The following is a 17,138-nucleotide window of genomic DNA, read 5'->3' as shown; positions in this document are numbered from 1 at the left end:
TGGATGTAGGATAATTATATAGTTTAGTTTGCCCAGGACATTTCTGATTTGCATCTGCTTTTCAGTAACATTTATCCATGACAGCATGTCCTAGTTTTGGCTGATAAATTAGATAATCACTGAAGTTCTAAGTGGCAAATAGGATTTGAAGTAGCCCTATCAAGTTCCCTATAGCCCTCAAGGTGGATAAAAATGTGGCTTCATTCTATTGTGCTTCAGTAAATTAAAAGAGACAAAACAGTTGAAAGAGGCATACATATGTAGAACATACCTCAAAATAATAAGAGCTGTTTATGACAATCCCACAGCCAATATCATACTGAATGGGCAAAAGCTGGAAGCACTCCCTTTGAAAGCCAGCACAAGACAATCTCTCTCACCACTCCTATTCAACATAGTATTGGAAGTTCTGGCCAGGGCAATCAGGCAGGAGAAAAAAATAAAGGGTATTCAAATCGGAAGAGAGAAAGTCAAATTGTCTCTGTTTGCAGATGACATGATTGTACATTTAGAAACCCCCCCGTCTCAGACCAGAAACCCTTTAATCTGATAAGCAACTTCAGCAAAGTCTCAGGATACAAAATCAAAGTACAAAAGTCACAAGCATTCGTATACACCAATAATAGACAGAGAGTCAAATCATGAGTGAACTCCTGTTCACAATTGCTACCAAGATAATAAAATACCTAGGACTACAACTTATAAGGGATGTGAAAGACCTCTTCAAAGGCAACTACAAATCACTGTTCAAGGAAATAAGAGAGGACACAAACAAATGGAAAAACATTCTATGCCCATGGATAGGAAGAATCAATATTGTGAAAATGGCCATAATGCCCAAAGTAATATATAGACTCAAAGCTATTCCCATAAAGCTACCATTGACTTTCTTCACAGAATTAGAAAAAACTACCTTAAATTTCATATGGAACCAAAAAAGAGCTTATATAGCCAAGAAAATCCTAAGCACAAAGAACAAAGCTGGAGGCATCATGCTACTTGACTTCAAACTATACTACAAGGCTACCGTAACCAAAGCAGCACGTCACTGGTACCAAAACAGCAAGTCACTGGTACCAAAACAGAGATATAGACCAATGGAACATAACAGAAGCCTCAGAAATAACACCACACATCTACAGCCATCTGATTTTTGACAAACCTAACAGAGAGAAGAAATGAGGGAAGGATTCCCTATTTAATAAATGGTGTTGGGAAAACTGGCTAGTCATATGCAGAAAACTGAAACTGGACCCCTTCCTTACACCTTGCACAAAAATTAACTCAAGATGGATTAAAGACTTAAATGTAAGACCTAAAACCATAAAAACCCCAGAAGACAATCTAGGCAATACCATTCAGGACATAGGCATGGGCAAAGCCTTCATGACTAAAACACCAAAAGCAATGGCAACAAAATCCACAATTGACAAATGGGATCTAATTAAACAAAAGAGCTTCTGCACAGCAAAAGAAATTCTCATCAGAGTGAATAGGCAACCTACAGAATGGCAGAAAATTTTTGCAATCTATCCATCCGACAAAGGGCTAATATCCAGAATCTACAAAGAACTTAAACAAATTTACCAGAAAAAAACAACCCCATCAAAAGGTGGGTGAAGGATATGAACAGACACTTCTCAAAAGAAGACATTTATGCAGCCAAGAAACATACAAGAAAAAGCTCATCATCACTGGTCATTAGAGAAATGCCAATCAAAACCACAATGAGATACCATCTCACAGCAGTTAGAATGGCGATCATTAAAAAGTCAGGAAACAACAGATGCTGAAGAGGATGTAGAGAAATCAGAACTCTTTTACACTGTTGGTGGGAGTGTAAATTAGTTCAACCATTGTGGAAAACAGTGTGGCGATTCCTCAAGGATCTAGAACCAGAAATACCTGTTTGTCATAAACAGCTCATTATTTTGAGATATGTTCTATGTATGTATGCCTCTTTCAACTATTTTGTCTCCTTTAATTTACTGAAGTACAACAGAATGAAGTCACATTTTTATCCACCTTGAGCGCTATAGGGAACTTGATAGAGCTACTTCAAATATTTGACCCAGCAATCCCATTACTAGATATATATCCAAACGATTATAAATCTTTCTACTATAAAGACACATGCACATGTATGTTTATTGCAGCACTATTCAGAATAGCAAAGACTTGGAACCAACCCAAATGCCCATCAGTGATAGACTGGATAAAGAAAATGTGGCACATATACACCATGGAATACTATGCAGCCATAAAAAGAATGAGTTCATGTCCTTTGCCAGGACATAGATGAAGCTGGAAACCATCATTCTCAGCAAATTAACACAAAAACACAAAACCAAACACCACATGTTCTCACTCATAAGTGGGAGTTGAACAATGGAACACATGGACACAGGGAGGGGAATGTCACACACTGGGGCCTGTCAGTGAGGGGAGGCTAGGGGAGGGATAGCATTAGGAGAAATACCTCATGTAGATGACAGGTTGATGGGTGCAGCAAATCACCAGGCACATGTATACCTATGTAACAAACCAGCACGTTCTGCACATGTATTCCAAAACTTAAAGCATAATAATAATAATAATAAATCCCTGGATGCAGAAAGCTGTAGAGGGGACTAAACTAAATTAAAGGTACTAAACCTGAAATGACAGTGTTTTTCTGAGATTTAATAAGATCATAGTTTTGATGATTACTTGAAATAAAAGTTTGAGACAAAAACTAAGTTCAGTTATAGTAAAAAATAAAAATTAAAAAATACGGATTGAGAAAAGTGTACCCACTGCAAGTGTTTTTCAAACTATTCTCTGAAGAGGTCTACAGGTCTAGGCCCTCAGAATGACATCAAGGGCAAAGGGGTGACTTGGGTGAGAGATCTGAGCTCATCACCCCGTCCTTAAAGGGTTTATTATTTAACTACTTATTCTAACTTACTTATCTACTTATTCTAACTATTTTAATTAAAGAAAAGATTTAACTACTAAAATAAAACAATTGATTTCATTTTTTACTTTTCTATTTTTCTCACAGCCCATAAGTGACACAAGTTCTACTGCTTCTATTTTCAAAAATACATCCAGACTCTGATCATTTCCTACTAGCCCCACTGTTAGCTACCGTGTTCCAAACCATTATCATTCCTTACTCACGTTATTTCAGTAACCTCCCAGCTGATCCTCTTTGATACTCTTGTTACCGTATAGTCTATTCTCAACAGAATAGCCTGAATAATGCTTTTAAAAAGATAAGTCAAGACAGTTCACTTTTGTGCTTATGACTCTTCAATGATATCTGATCACTTAGGCTCTCTCCAGCTTGCTCCATAATGATATCACAAGGCCCTGTGTAAGCTGAACCCTTCTACATACTCTGATCTCATCCCTTTCCAAGTTTCTTTTGCTCTCTCTGCATTACCTGTCCTCTGGGCATCTTTGCTGTTTGCACAGACTTGCTAATCATGCTTCCATTTCGGGACTTTTGCATTTCAGGTTTGCGATGACTAGCCCCTCCTCGCTCCAGAGTAGGCACTCAAAAGTAAGTTTAATTACCATTAGACCACATGATTTCTAAGAATACTTTTATAACTTAAGGTCTGTAATTATAAGAAATTCTTGCTTTGGAATACCTGAAATTGAACCAGATGCTTTTTTCAAACACTGTAAGGATGATGGACTCTCTTTCTGTTTTGGTGCTAAAGTGTCAATTTCAAAATTGTCTATTTTGTCTCTTGATAGGGAAATATTGGACAATTGATGTCAACACCAAACAAGGTACAAATAGTTTGCATTCAACTACCAATATTTGTAGGAGAAGGATACCACTGCTAACTTACATTATGTAGAAAGAATTAAAAAATTGCACTGCTGTTAAAATTTACAAACTTTGTAATTTTCACCGTAATAAATTCAAAGATTACTGTCTTATGTTAATGATACCGAATTCACTCCCATACATTTTACTTATTTAGGTGTTACTTATAACAATTGGCTTTAACATCATGCCAAAATATTACCGTTCAAAATTGTTCAGCAGCTGTATGTTATTCCTAGAAGTAGACACTTAAATATTAATTTGTCAAGAAACTCATGTTCTACTGGTAAAGTCAGTTAACTTTTTGAGGACTCAATTAATTTATTTTCTTTAAGTAGTAGGCAGCCACAAAAATATCCCCAATGATCCTCACCTCCCAACATGAATGCCCTTGTGTAATCCTGTCCCCTTGACTGTGAGCTGGACTTAAATGAATTCATTTCTGAGGAATAGAATAAAAGGAGAAGTGTTGGGTAGGCAATTCTGACATCAGGCATGAAAAACTCTATGACTCCTGTGTTAAGTGTTTCTCATTTTTTATTACATTTGCTTGTTCTGGGAGAAGTCAGTTTTCATGTCCCGAAGCAGCCTGTGGAGAGTCCCACATGAGTGAACTTGGAAGCAGATATGAACCCTGTCAACAGGTATATGAGTGAGTTTGGACATAGATCTTTGAGAACTAAGAGCCGTGTTAAGTGGATTTAGAAGTGATCCTCTCTTCGTTGACCCTTGAGATGGCAGCACCTGTCTTAGTCAATTTGAGCTGTTCTAACAAAATACCATAAACCAAGTGGCTTATAAACAACATAAATATATTTGTCACAGTTCTGGAGGCTAGAAGTCCAAGAGAAGGGTGCCAGAATGGTCAGACCCTGGTGAGAGTTCTCTTCTGGGTTGCAGACTGCCAATTTCTTGTTGTACCCTCACATGCAGGAGAGCAGAGAGGAGACACAAGCTCTCTGTGACTCTTAGGACTCTTATAAGGGCACAATTCCCATTTGTATTAGTCTGTTTTCATATCAGCATTAGTCCTTTCATAAGGGCTCCATCCTTATGACCATACCAAATCCTAATTACTTCCCAAAGGCCACACTTTCTAAAACCATCACACTGGGAAGGGAGTAAAGTTTCAACATACGAATTTTGGAGGAACACAAACTTCCAGTCTATAACACACCTGATGTCACATATGGTTGCAGCCTCATGAGAGACACTGAGACGTAAACACCCAGCTAAACTATTTTCGAATCTCTAGCTCTCAGAATCTATGAAATATTAAATGATTGTTGTTATCATATGTATGGATACCCCATCTAGGAATACGTTACCTAAGGATGACATGATTGATTACTATAAGATTTTTTCTTCTGTCTCTGAAATCTCTCTTTGCTTTTCTAACTATAATCAGACTAGAACATAGGAATTGCCATTTTCACCAGACTGTAAAAATAGTGAACTTGAGAAGACATGTGATTTTGCATTGTGATAAATCTGTTAAACGGCTAATTTAGCATATAAAATATGTTTAACATATGCAAAATTGTCCTAAAATCTCTAGTCTTTTAAAAAAGTGAATGTCTTAAATCATTTGCCCAACTTTAGTCTGAAGTAAAATTAAGACAACCAAGTTAGAGTGACTGCTCTAGCCCTCTTGCATAAGAAGGTCACTTAAAGGAGACTTGGTTCAATTTAGATCTAGGCTGCCTCAAAAGGACAGCAGTAGACAGGCCGGTCAGAAGGCAGCAGCCTTGATCTTCATGACTCTTGTCCTTACATTTCCAGCTTACACCAATGCCCTTTGAAATAACATGCTTTGATCTGTCTGGTCCATCCACATTGCTACAGTTTTAATTGGTCAAAGTCCCTTGATATCAATCCCTCACTCATGGCCTTGCTATATTATGGCTCTCATACCAGGAGCCTCTAGCATCACTGATCCTTTTATTTGTATAAAAGGAGAAATCTTTCAACATTATTTATATAACTAGCACCTCCATGGGTCAAAGCACCAGCTTGCGACATCAGCTTTCTTCCAATCTTTTAAAGCCTTTATGTGATTACAGGAGCTTCAGTATTTTCATCTTTACCACTTTCTCACAGCTAAACCTCAGTATGGATTTATATACATGGATACATGCAGACAAATACATATGCTGATACATACGTGCATATAAATATGAGAATTTTCTTCTTGTTTCTAGTTGTAGTCAATGTAATAATTATCTGACAGTTCATAAAATAAGTAAATTTTTTTACTATATAACAGATGACACCTTATATTAAAGTGTACATAAGGAGTAACTTCACTATAGACTAAAATTAATCAGTTCTGTTTTTTGTCCCTATTGAAATCAGCAATAAAATGTTTTGTCTAGTCACACATACATACACACACACCTACACACACATTTCTCCTTGGAGAACATTTAGCAACAACTATCTTCTATTTGTTCGGCATTTTCATAAGCAAATCATCTTTACAGTTCTTTAGTAGTAGTCTCCAAAGTGCATTTCATGGATTATTGTTTTGTTAGGTGTTGACATACTATACACTAATAATCCTCAGAATATGTATGTTTGGAAAATACACAGTTAAAAAAGGGAAATAGATTCTGTTATTCCAAGGAATACCAGATGTTAATAGATTTTTATTAAAAAACTGTAAGCCTGTTAAAATTAATATAAGCCTATTAAAATGTAATTATTAATGGCAAAGGAAACCATGGGATACCATATTATTAAAATGAAATGATAAAGAACATTTAGGAGAACTAAAAAACAATTCTAGAAGAGACATGTAAAGCCAAAGTAGATCGCTCATGGTCAGCATCATTTAACTATTCAGCAACTGGAAGTCAGTTTTGGGTGAGGCACCTCAATGAGCATCTAGCTATTATTCATCAGGAGCCTTAGGATGGGAGCAAGGTTTTACTTAAACACTTTTAAATTACATAGTGACATGCATGTCTTACAAAAATGAGATATTGGTGTATTAGAATACTTTCTTACATAACAATATTTTATCATTGAAGTCCACTTGATAATGTAAGATTCCTTGATGAATTGATTCTTGGAGGTGAATATTAATATACACACTAAGGACGATCAGTAAATACTTGTCTAATAAAAATGACCAGAATCCTGAGAGGGTCCAACATTCCTTTCTCTGTTGATCTTCTCTCTTAAATATTTCTCCGGTTGGCCGGGGGCGGTAGCTCACGCCTGTAATACCAGCACTTTGGGAGGCCGAGGCAGGCGGACCACGAGGTCAGGAGATTGCAACCATCCTGGCTAACACGGTGAAACCCTGTCTCTACTAAAAAAATACAAAAAAAACTAGCTGGGCATGGTGGTGGGCGCCTGTAGTCCCAGCTACTCGAGAGGCTGAGGCAGGAGAATGGCGTGAACCCAGGAGGCGGAGCTTGCAGTGAGCGGAGATTGAGCCACTGCACTCCAGCCTGGGCGACTGAGCAAGACTCTGTCTCAAAAAAAAAAAAAAAAAAAAAAAAAATATATATATATATATATATATATATATATATATATTTCTCCAGTCTTAGCACCATCTCCTTTGGCCAAGTTCATGTCTTTATTTCCCACCTTTAAAATTTATTTTTATTTCCAACCTAGACTGTTTTTCCTATGTAATTTTGCATGCAGCTTTATTCCCTACATTGCATTTTCTACTTTGTCACCAGAATTTTTTTAATGCAAATGTGATTATGTTGCTTTCATGTTTATTTGCAGTGGCTCTGTGCACCTACAGGGTGCAGTCCAAACTCATATGTTGAATGCATATGTTTATAGTTCAGCTATTTCATGACTTTATGCTTTTACACCTACTCTCCCGACACCTCAAATGCTCTCTTCAGTTCAGTAGTTCCAGGTTCCTAGAACTACTTTTAAAAAGTCAAGGTTTCTAGAAACACAAAGAGGGAAACACACTTTAAGACATACATGAAAGCTTTTAACATGCTTGCTTTTAAAATGAGCCGATATTTAAATTCTTAAGAATATTTTTATGTTCTCTTTTGTTCTTCAGAACAACTTTAAACATTCTCAACAAATTCGAATTATGAATAGTTCTCATAGTGCTAGGAAATAAAATGAAAATCTTATTAACCATTTCTCCCTCCTGAGGGACATGGGAGAACTAGAGGGGAGTAAGGACCACAATAGTTTAATGAGGACATGAAATGTGAAATACCAAGTTAAATAGTTCTTAATAATAATTGTGACTAACATAGTATGCTTGCAATTGATATTTTATTGTGATGTAAATCCTTCAACCGCTTTCTGACATGAATATTAAAGTACGCTTTTAAACTATTTCCTGAAAGGGCTTGCATTTAAGCTATGTTCTAAAAGGGCTTTCCAGATCTGAAGTTACACAAAACAATTACCCTCATTAATCAGGAAAAAAAAAACCCAAAACAAACAAACAAAAAAAAGTCAAACAAAAAACAATGCTTTTATAGCGGCAGCACCACCTCCTGATACCTCATTTTCCTACTTAGTTACCACAGCACAGATCCATTTCTCCTGAGCTGATTAAAATATTTGTATGTGTAGTATTCTTGAATGAATTAATCAAGAAGAGGGGTAGTGGCACATACAGAGAGAGTATTTGGTATTATACAAATGTCAAATGTCACCTAGAGGCACTTATAGAGACTTCACCAAATTAAGTGGATGTGAATCCTCAGTTACATCCGTCAAAGATGCTAAATCAGGAGGGATTTCTGATTTCTTGTGAAGACAAGATCAGGGAGCATTGGCAGTCACTTCAGACAGCCTTGCTTGGCCTGTCTTCTCTAAAGTGGGGCATCCTTCAGGGCTGTATTTCTTCGTGCTTCCCCTCAAAATTATAGTAAAACACTAGGTGCTGTCTTTACATGCAATAAAAAGTTTGAGCTCCATTCAGCTGGAACTTCCGTCTTCCAATAATCCACCAACATGACAAACACAAAAAGAAGGAAGAAGGACACCCATTATATGCTCTCCAGGAATTTTAGAAAACTTGGAATTTTTCCTTTGGCCATATACCTATGAGTCTACAAGAAACGAAATACTGTAGACATCAAGGGAATGAGCAGAGATCAGAAAGAAATGCCCGCAAATGTTACCCTGACAAAACTAGAAGAGTCTACAGTGTTATCCAGGATGCTGTTGTCATCTTGGTAAATAAGCAAGTTAAAGCTAAGCTTCTTGCAAAGAGAACTAATGTAGGTATTGGGCGTATTAAGCACTTTAAGAGCTAAGATAGCTTTCTAAAATGTGTGAAGGAAAATCAGAAAAAGAAGGAAGCCAAATACAAAGGTACCTAGGTTCACCTGAAGAATCAACCTGCTACACCCTGAGAAACACACTTTGAGAACCAGTCGAAAGAGGCTTAAGCTGTCGGAACCTATTCTCTATGAATTCATGCCATAACAGCATAAATAAGATGCATAAAATAACAAGTTTTGGATTCCAAAGTTAGCCCTTTTATTTTTCTCTTAATTAAATAGAAGTGTGCTGTTTCCTCCCCAAAAAGAGTATTTAAAGCAAACTTGGTGTCCTAATTCATTGGGTGATGTCCTTAAGATTAAAATTTAGTGCCATTCTTGCTGGGAAAAGAAAGTTTCAGCTAATTTCTGGCCTGCATAGAACAATATGATTCAAACATAGAACAATATGCTTCTGTTTTCCATAGAAAGAGCAAAATGATTTGAAGAAAACTATATCACTTTGCTATTCCATAGGTTATCCAGAGATAACTTCCTTTTTTTTTTTCAGATCTTTGTGTAATTCTCTTTCTCATTAATTTTTGTATCAACATCCATTTTTCCCCACTAATCTCTCCACTTCTAATTTTTCTTTAGATCAACTTCACTCCTATATTATTTACCCACTCCTGGAGATAAGGAAAAGTGTTAAGGGAACACAATTGAAGAGATTAAAAAGATAAACTGAAGAGCTAGGGGCAAGGCTAAAAAGCCAAGAGGTATAATGGGGACCAAATTGTGGAGACAGAGCTAAATGTTTTTCTCTCTGAAGGCAATAAAATTCAATTAACCAATTAGTAATTTTTTGTCCCATCTGCCTGGTACACTCTTCTAGGTGGGTGCCTGGTTAGCTCTTTCTCATACATTAGAGCTCAGTTCATATACTACTTCCTGTGAGAGGTGTTTCTTAATCTTCCAAGGTAAAATGCTGTCCTCACTCCCACCATTTATATCACATCAGCATGTTATAATTTCTGCATGTCACCTATGACTATGTGAATATATTTTATTTCATCATTTGTCTGTTTCCTTCCAATAAAAAGTAACCTTCACGTGGACAAGTCCATGTTTTGTGGTTGTTTTCTCTATCCCTAATCTAGTACAAAGACACATAAGAAAATAGTTCTATAAAGATAATTATTACTTTTCATAGAAAATCATAATTTAATTCACGGAATAACTAGAAAATGATAAAGAGTGAAATGCACCCTGTAAACCATGAGTAATACGCTAGTTCAGTGGTGAGGGGAATTGTTATGGCTAGAAACATTTAGCGAAGACTTCATAGAGGATGAGAGCTTTAAAACGACCTCTGAAGAACAGGCAAAGAGAAGAATGGGCATTACCACGGAGGGAGAGGTCTTGGGCAGGGAATAGGGGTAAGAATTAGACTTAAATGCTATTAAATGCCTTATTTCTCACCACCCACTTCTAATTTCTTTCATGTAAGCGTGGTATTTGATTTGAAATTACCCTTCCGACTTTTTTATGGATAAACATGAAGCCAGATATTCACTACGACAGCTTGTTGAAGGAACGGATGGTGAAGGCATCACTTGTCTCAGTGCTGAAGTGCAGCCCTCAATAAGCCTGCGGTTCAATGAAGTGCTGTCTTTGTGACAGGATGGATGAGGCAGGTACGTTGTGAGCAGCAGTTGTAGATTATGTGGGCTGTGGCTTTCACAGGAATTTGTCAGGCTGGGCTAGATTTCACGTGAGAAACTTGAAGCACAGTTCGTGAGGCTGTCTACATGGGCTGGCATAAGTGTTTCTCACTAATGCTGTAGGCCAGCGTACACACATTGCCTTCTCTCACCTTTTGATTTGGAAGCCAACTGTCAGTTTTCGATGTCTTCACCTGACAAAAACTCTGCCTAAGAATCATTTTATTCCACTGGGGATTTAGTTAGTGAAAAGGAAGCGCTAAGCATGCAATTTCAATATTGAGGAAAGGGCAGTGCATAGCATTCTACCCATTTTCACTACCTTTGGCAGTGTCTTGTGTTTGTGACATTGTGTGTGCTTGTGTATGTGTGTGTGTGCCCGTGGGTTTTCTTTTTTTCCTGCTCCTTTTCTTTTATTGCCATATTGACAGAAACCTGTGCCCTTTTGGACTGCACAGTCAAAACAGAGAGCAATCTAATTTGAAATGGCTATTTTAAAGAATAATTGGCTTGCAGAGACAGAAACCTCTAGTGGGAAAGAAAAAATGAATACAGATGATAAACAAACAGAGGTCTGAAAATTATTAACAAAAAATATTGAAGTATCTTGATGACAAGAAGACTTTGATTTACTAAATAATAAGAACATCTGAATTGAAGGCATCATTTTATTGATTTTCAGTAAGTCCATAATACCAAACACTATAACTGATGTACAGAAGTTGAGGGCACCATTTATATTCAGAATATATAATTTTACCTTTGGAAGTTATGAGTGACACTTCTTCTGCCCATTGGTGACCTCCTAAATATTCTATAAAATTTTTAAAAACTATAAAAATTCTATAATGTATGATGATATATTAAATATTGGGTTAATAGTTTAGTTAAAATCTTTCCCCAATGTGTATATAATCTTATGTATGTTTTGGTATGTATGATTGTGGCATATTTCTGTAGATGTACTGAGGAAATTTTTTTTTTTTTTTTTTTTTTGTGAGACCTAGTCACACTCTGTCACCCAGGTTGGAGTACAGTTATGTGATCTGGGCTCACTACAACCTCTGCCTCCCAGGTTCAAGCTATTCTTGTACCTTAACCTCCCAAGTTGCTGAGATTACAGGTGCGGGCCACCAAGACTGGCTAATTTTTGTATTTTTAGTGGAGACAGGGTTTCACTATGTTGGTCAGGCTAGTCTCAAACTCCTGACCTCAAGTGATCCACCTGCCTCAGCCTCCCAAAGTGCTGGTATTACAGGCGTGAGCCACCGCACCCAGTCAAGAAGGTCTATACTTTTTTAATTTAAATTTTTAAATTAGCAAATAATAACTGTCCATATTCAAGGGGTACACAGTGATTTTGTGATACATATAATGTGCAGTGATCAGATCAGGACAATTAGCATAGCCGTCTCTCAGATGATTATCATTTCTTTGTGTTGGGACCATTTAACCATAAGTGATCCATATTTACTTTGAAATGTTATATAATTATTTCAAACCTGCTGTGCTTGATAAAACATAGAAAATAGAAATACTAGAAAGATTTCTAGCATTCAGACAGAAACACAACATACCTTCCAAATAGTGACAAAAGATTCACGAAGTATAGAACTATACTTAATTGTTTATTTGTTTACTCATTTATTCATTCCTTTATTCTTTTCCAGCTTTGTTGTGCTTGTTAATAGATCACTTGGTTAGCTGATTGAATACATTGGTTTATTTAGTGTTAGAAATACCCTAACTGTTCCAGTTTGGATTTGGGCCAACATTTTCCATGTCCTATTTTGTAGAAGAGGTCTATGGAAGGAAAGGTATTGCCTAGGTCATATGGGTGGTTGCAAGCCTGGACTCATCCAAATACTAAATAGTTAAGCTACATCTGTACTTCATGACTCCAGTTTTATTTACTGAATGTTAGGTCCTCTTTTGTCCATATTTTCTTCATTTACTGAGGAACTTGTATCCTCACATGCACCTATTCTGCTGTTCTTTCATCACCACATATAAGGTGAATATTTAATTTATGAAATATCTGTAACAAAGATATTTTGAATTGCAACATCTAATTTTGAAATGCAACATCTTTTTCTATTAAGAGGCCAGGTTTTAAGTAGTTAGTGATTGTAGAATTTGGGGAGCTAGGGTGTGACATTTCTGGAGTGACTTTTTCACAGCAGAAAACATGAGAAAAAAAGAAAAAGAAAACAAATATTTATTTAATACTTTTTTATGTGACAATTACCCTATATATACATTTATACGTTTTGTCTTATTTAATAATCTCATAAACTTGAAATGATTGTCATCATAAGTAATTTTGTTTTTGCTAATGAGACCTAAAAATTGCTTCCCTGAGATGTCCACAAAATATCTGACTATCCATTATAATAGATTCATGTTCCATTAACTCAATTTCTCCACTGTAATGCAGCTCACTATGTACACAGATGTCATATACTCCTCTTCACTTTGCCCAGTGGGAATCATCAATTGGAAAATTGGCATAAGAATGCTGATATTCTACCTACTGACCAAGGGGCCTCATGTCTTCTACTAGCATTTGTGAGACTATAGAAAGTTAATTTGTTTCGTTTACTTGAGTGGAATAAAATCTCAGATACTTCACAGTTCTTGAAAATGATGTCCTGATTTACTCGGTCATGAATTTTCTTAGTGGTAAATGAAATAATGGTTAAAATACCATTAAATAATGGTAATTTTTAAATTAATGACCTTTTAGACTCAGTGACATGTAGTGTCTGATATATATTCCTGCATTTATAACACATAGAATCAATGACATCCACACTTTCTCTCTAAAGATTTTATCAAATCTTCAAGTTCCTATAGCGTGAAGCTGGCCAAAACAGTGTAATCTCAATATTTACACTTAAAGTTAGAGATAGAGATAAGCCGAGTCAATTTATACTTTTATTGTCACTTTCTATTCCCACCTTGTAAACAGTATCCTAGAAAATTTCCTTGGAAGAGATTTGTTTGACATGGCTAGCTTCAGGAATTTTTGGCCGTAACATCATCTCTTTTCTTACTTTTGTGAAATCAGCAAGCCAATGTATTACTTTAGAGAGGGAAACAACTGTGAAACAGCCAAGATTTTAATACTTCTGTATTATCTTCCTATGTTTATGATCTTCCCATAGACAAGCAACAGGGAAGGCAAATTATAAGATTTTTTGTTAAGAACAGAATTAGAGTAAATAGTATTAATATCATTTTGTTGCCTACTAGTGCCTGACTGGAAAAAAAAAAACAAAACAGAACACTATTATTCTTCCCCTGGAACATGCCCCAGTGCATCATTTGCTCTATTGTCTTAACCTCTTTTTTTTTTTTTTTTTTTTTTAACAAAAAGACCGAGTATCACTTTGTCAATCACACTGGAACGCGGTGGCATAATCATAGCTCACTGCGGCCTCAAACTTCACGGGCTCAAGCGATCTACCGGCCTCAGCCTCCCAAGTAGCTAGGTCTATAGGCACATGCCACCACACCTGGCTAGTTGATTTATTTTTAGTAGAGATGGGATCTTGCTCTGTTGCCCAGGTTGGTCTTGAGCTCCTGGCCTCAAGTGATCTCTGCCTTAGCCTCTCAAAGTGCTGAGATTACAAGAATGAGCCATTGCACGTGACCTAAATTAAGCTTATTTTGGTAGTTTCATTCTTCAGGAAAATTGCTTTAGCATTGGACTTAAAAAATTCTATTGAGATGGCTGAGGATTTCTGAACAAACCACATTCCTGTGGGCGTTGTTTTGAATGAGCATTTGAAGATGGCTGGATGTGTGGCAGCTATCTTCAACTTTATGTAGAACTAGCCTGCAGACAAGTCCACAATACTGAGAGATAGCAATGTAGAAAGATTAAATCTCCCCAAATCACCAGACTCCAATTCTGTTACTCTATGTTCAACCAATGTGTTTCCTGAGCTCATATTTTGTGTCTCTTTGTTGCCTTCCTTTCCTGGCAAGAGTTGAATATATTGGTGGGAATGGAATCAGGTTGAGCAGAAGACATGAGCTATCACTTATTTCTGATTACAGCTCTTCTCATTAATTTTCAGCCAGCTTAGTTCTTTCCTAGTTGAGAGGAGAGAAATCAGTTTTTTAAATTCTTGTTTAACAGCTGTTTTTCTTTTTTTTTTTTGACTCCAGGTATAGAGTTTCTTTAATATTAAAGATTACAGGGTCGTGTTCTTTTTCTCAAAGGTCCTTATGAAGGACAAAGAAAGAGAAATGTACGGAAACAAAAGTGAATCAGTCTTTGACATAACAAATTTCTAACTACCATAAAGGATACTTTATGTGTCATATTTCTACCTATGTAATTAGCCATTATACTTTCTCATTATTTGTAGCCATTTAATCACTTCACCAAACAAACAATGGCTTCAGGCATTTCTTACTCTGTCTTTTGTAATTTCTGTTAGTTCTTACAAATTTTAATCATACTTCTTCACTTCTAACAAAATCATTATTACATTTATTTTAGTTGTTGATGGAGAGTTTTAATACATCAGATATTGAAACTCATATTTTTACAACACCACTCTTAATGGACTTATTATCTGATTGAGATTTTTTCTGTTTTGCACTTTAATATTTGTTCTTATTGATAAACTTAGAAGCACTTACATGTAAAAAAAAATAACTTTCCCATTTCTGCCATGCTAGGTGCATTGCTCTACCATGCTAGGTGCATGCTAGGTGCAGGGAATAATTCTCTTTCATAATCACAAAAGTGCCTCCAAAGATAGTTCTGTACTATTTCCTTTGAAAGGCCCTTTTGAAATATACTATTTCCATGACCACATATAATTTCCTGAAGACTTTTAATAAAAGGCTAAATGCTAGATTTTATCTCACTTTGTTGACAGTTTTTCACATTTATATCACAGATTTTAATTTTATTTCAGCAACCTTATTTTTAAACTTCAAACAGTCATAGAATTCTATGTAGCTTCTAAACCATTGATCGCCTATTATAAGTAACACCTCATTCTCCAACATGATCCCCTGCATTACTCTCCTGCACATTCGCTGCAGTTACAAGTGGAACAGCATCAAAGTGAAATTATTTCAATCACTTTGAGTATGAATGAAGAGTAGCCCCTGCAAGGTAGAGTCAAAGCTCAGAATTTGGATTTGGCAACAAATTGAGTGGTCTGTTAATTCTAAGGATGCCCACCAGAATGTGAACTAGAATATATTAAATATTGGGGACCTGTATACAAGGCAGGTAGGACTTCTAGAGACATAGAAAAATGTTCAACTTAGTTTTAGATCCAAGAAGCTGTCACTGTTATTATTTAACATGATTTGTAAAGTCTTGCCAATGTAATAAGATTGTATACAGCTGAGGCAGGAGAATCGTTTGAACCAGGGAGGCAGAGGTTGCAGTGAGCTGAGATTGCACTATTGCACTCCAGCCTGGGTGACAGGGCAAGTCTCCATCTCAAAAACAAACAAACAAAAATCGTATACAATGTAGGTCGCAAAACTATGGGGGAAATGAAGAAAAATGGTCATTATTTGCAAATGACGTAGCTATTATATTGGTTGAAATTGCATGTCAACCGAGAGTCCTGGAAAACAGTGATGTACAGGAAATTGGAGTTTATTATTATTATTTCTGAATATAAAAGGGTCTGAAGGCAGGAATTCCAGTACTCCATGACTTTCTATGATATAAGCAGGAAATGAGGCTCCTTCTCATTTTTGTTCCCTCTTCCTTAAGGCATGATTGTTGTTGATTTTTCAAGATAACTACTGGACCCTAACTGTCATTACCTACCCTGGGCAAAGAGGGTCAAGACAAAGGCAATAATAATTTTAAAAAGGTCAGGCTAAATGAGTTTGTCCTGCTGTTTAAGTCCACCTAAGAACTCTCTTAGATAACAAAGAAAGTGAACATGGAGACAGGACTGGAGCCCAGTCATAGACAATAGAGTACAAATTACAGAAACCGTTAATGAGGAAGTACTTTGTTGATAGTATAGTATAAGCACCAGAATTTGCAAAAAATACTTAGTTTCAACTTACATAGGGTTTATAATGGGCAGGTTTTACACTATCTTGATAGGTTTTCTCAAGATGGGCACATCTATAACATATGCACAATTCATCACCATGAGTTATATTAAATCATGACAAATGATGATGTCTGATAGACCAATCCTGATGTGACATTTGTCCTGATGGACACATAAAACTTAAGGTATACAAATGTATTCATCTACTTTATAACCTCTCAAGTTTGGTTACTGTGTACTTCCCAACAGTGTATTTCAACTTTATACAGTTTATTGCTCTGCTGCCATCCAAGAGACTTCTATAGTTCTCATGTTACTATTTATTCTTGAA

At 36.2% G+C, this 17,138-nt stretch overlaps 1 long non-coding RNA gene across 1 annotated transcript; it reads left to right on the top strand.

Moving 5' to 3' along the window:
* Window positions 1-3,499: 3,499 nt before the first annotated feature.
* LOC129492330 (uncharacterized) lies at window positions 3,500-13,327 on the top strand. The gene is made up of 5 exons (XR_008660792.1): window positions 3,500-3,547; window positions 3,748-3,783; window positions 4,386-4,467; window positions 10,541-10,727; window positions 13,192-13,327. It is a non-coding gene; the product is annotated as an uncharacterized lncRNA (long non-coding RNA).
* The last annotated feature ends 3,811 nt before the right edge of the window (window positions 13,328-17,138 follow it).

The sequence above is a fragment of the Symphalangus syndactylus genome, chromosome 10, assembly GCF_028878055.3.
Source record: "Symphalangus syndactylus isolate Jambi chromosome 10, NHGRI_mSymSyn1-v2.1_pri, whole genome shotgun sequence".
Taxonomy (NCBI): domain Eukaryota; kingdom Metazoa; phylum Chordata; class Mammalia; order Primates; family Hylobatidae; genus Symphalangus; species Symphalangus syndactylus.
This window is presented reverse-complemented; position numbering and strand designations above follow the sequence as displayed.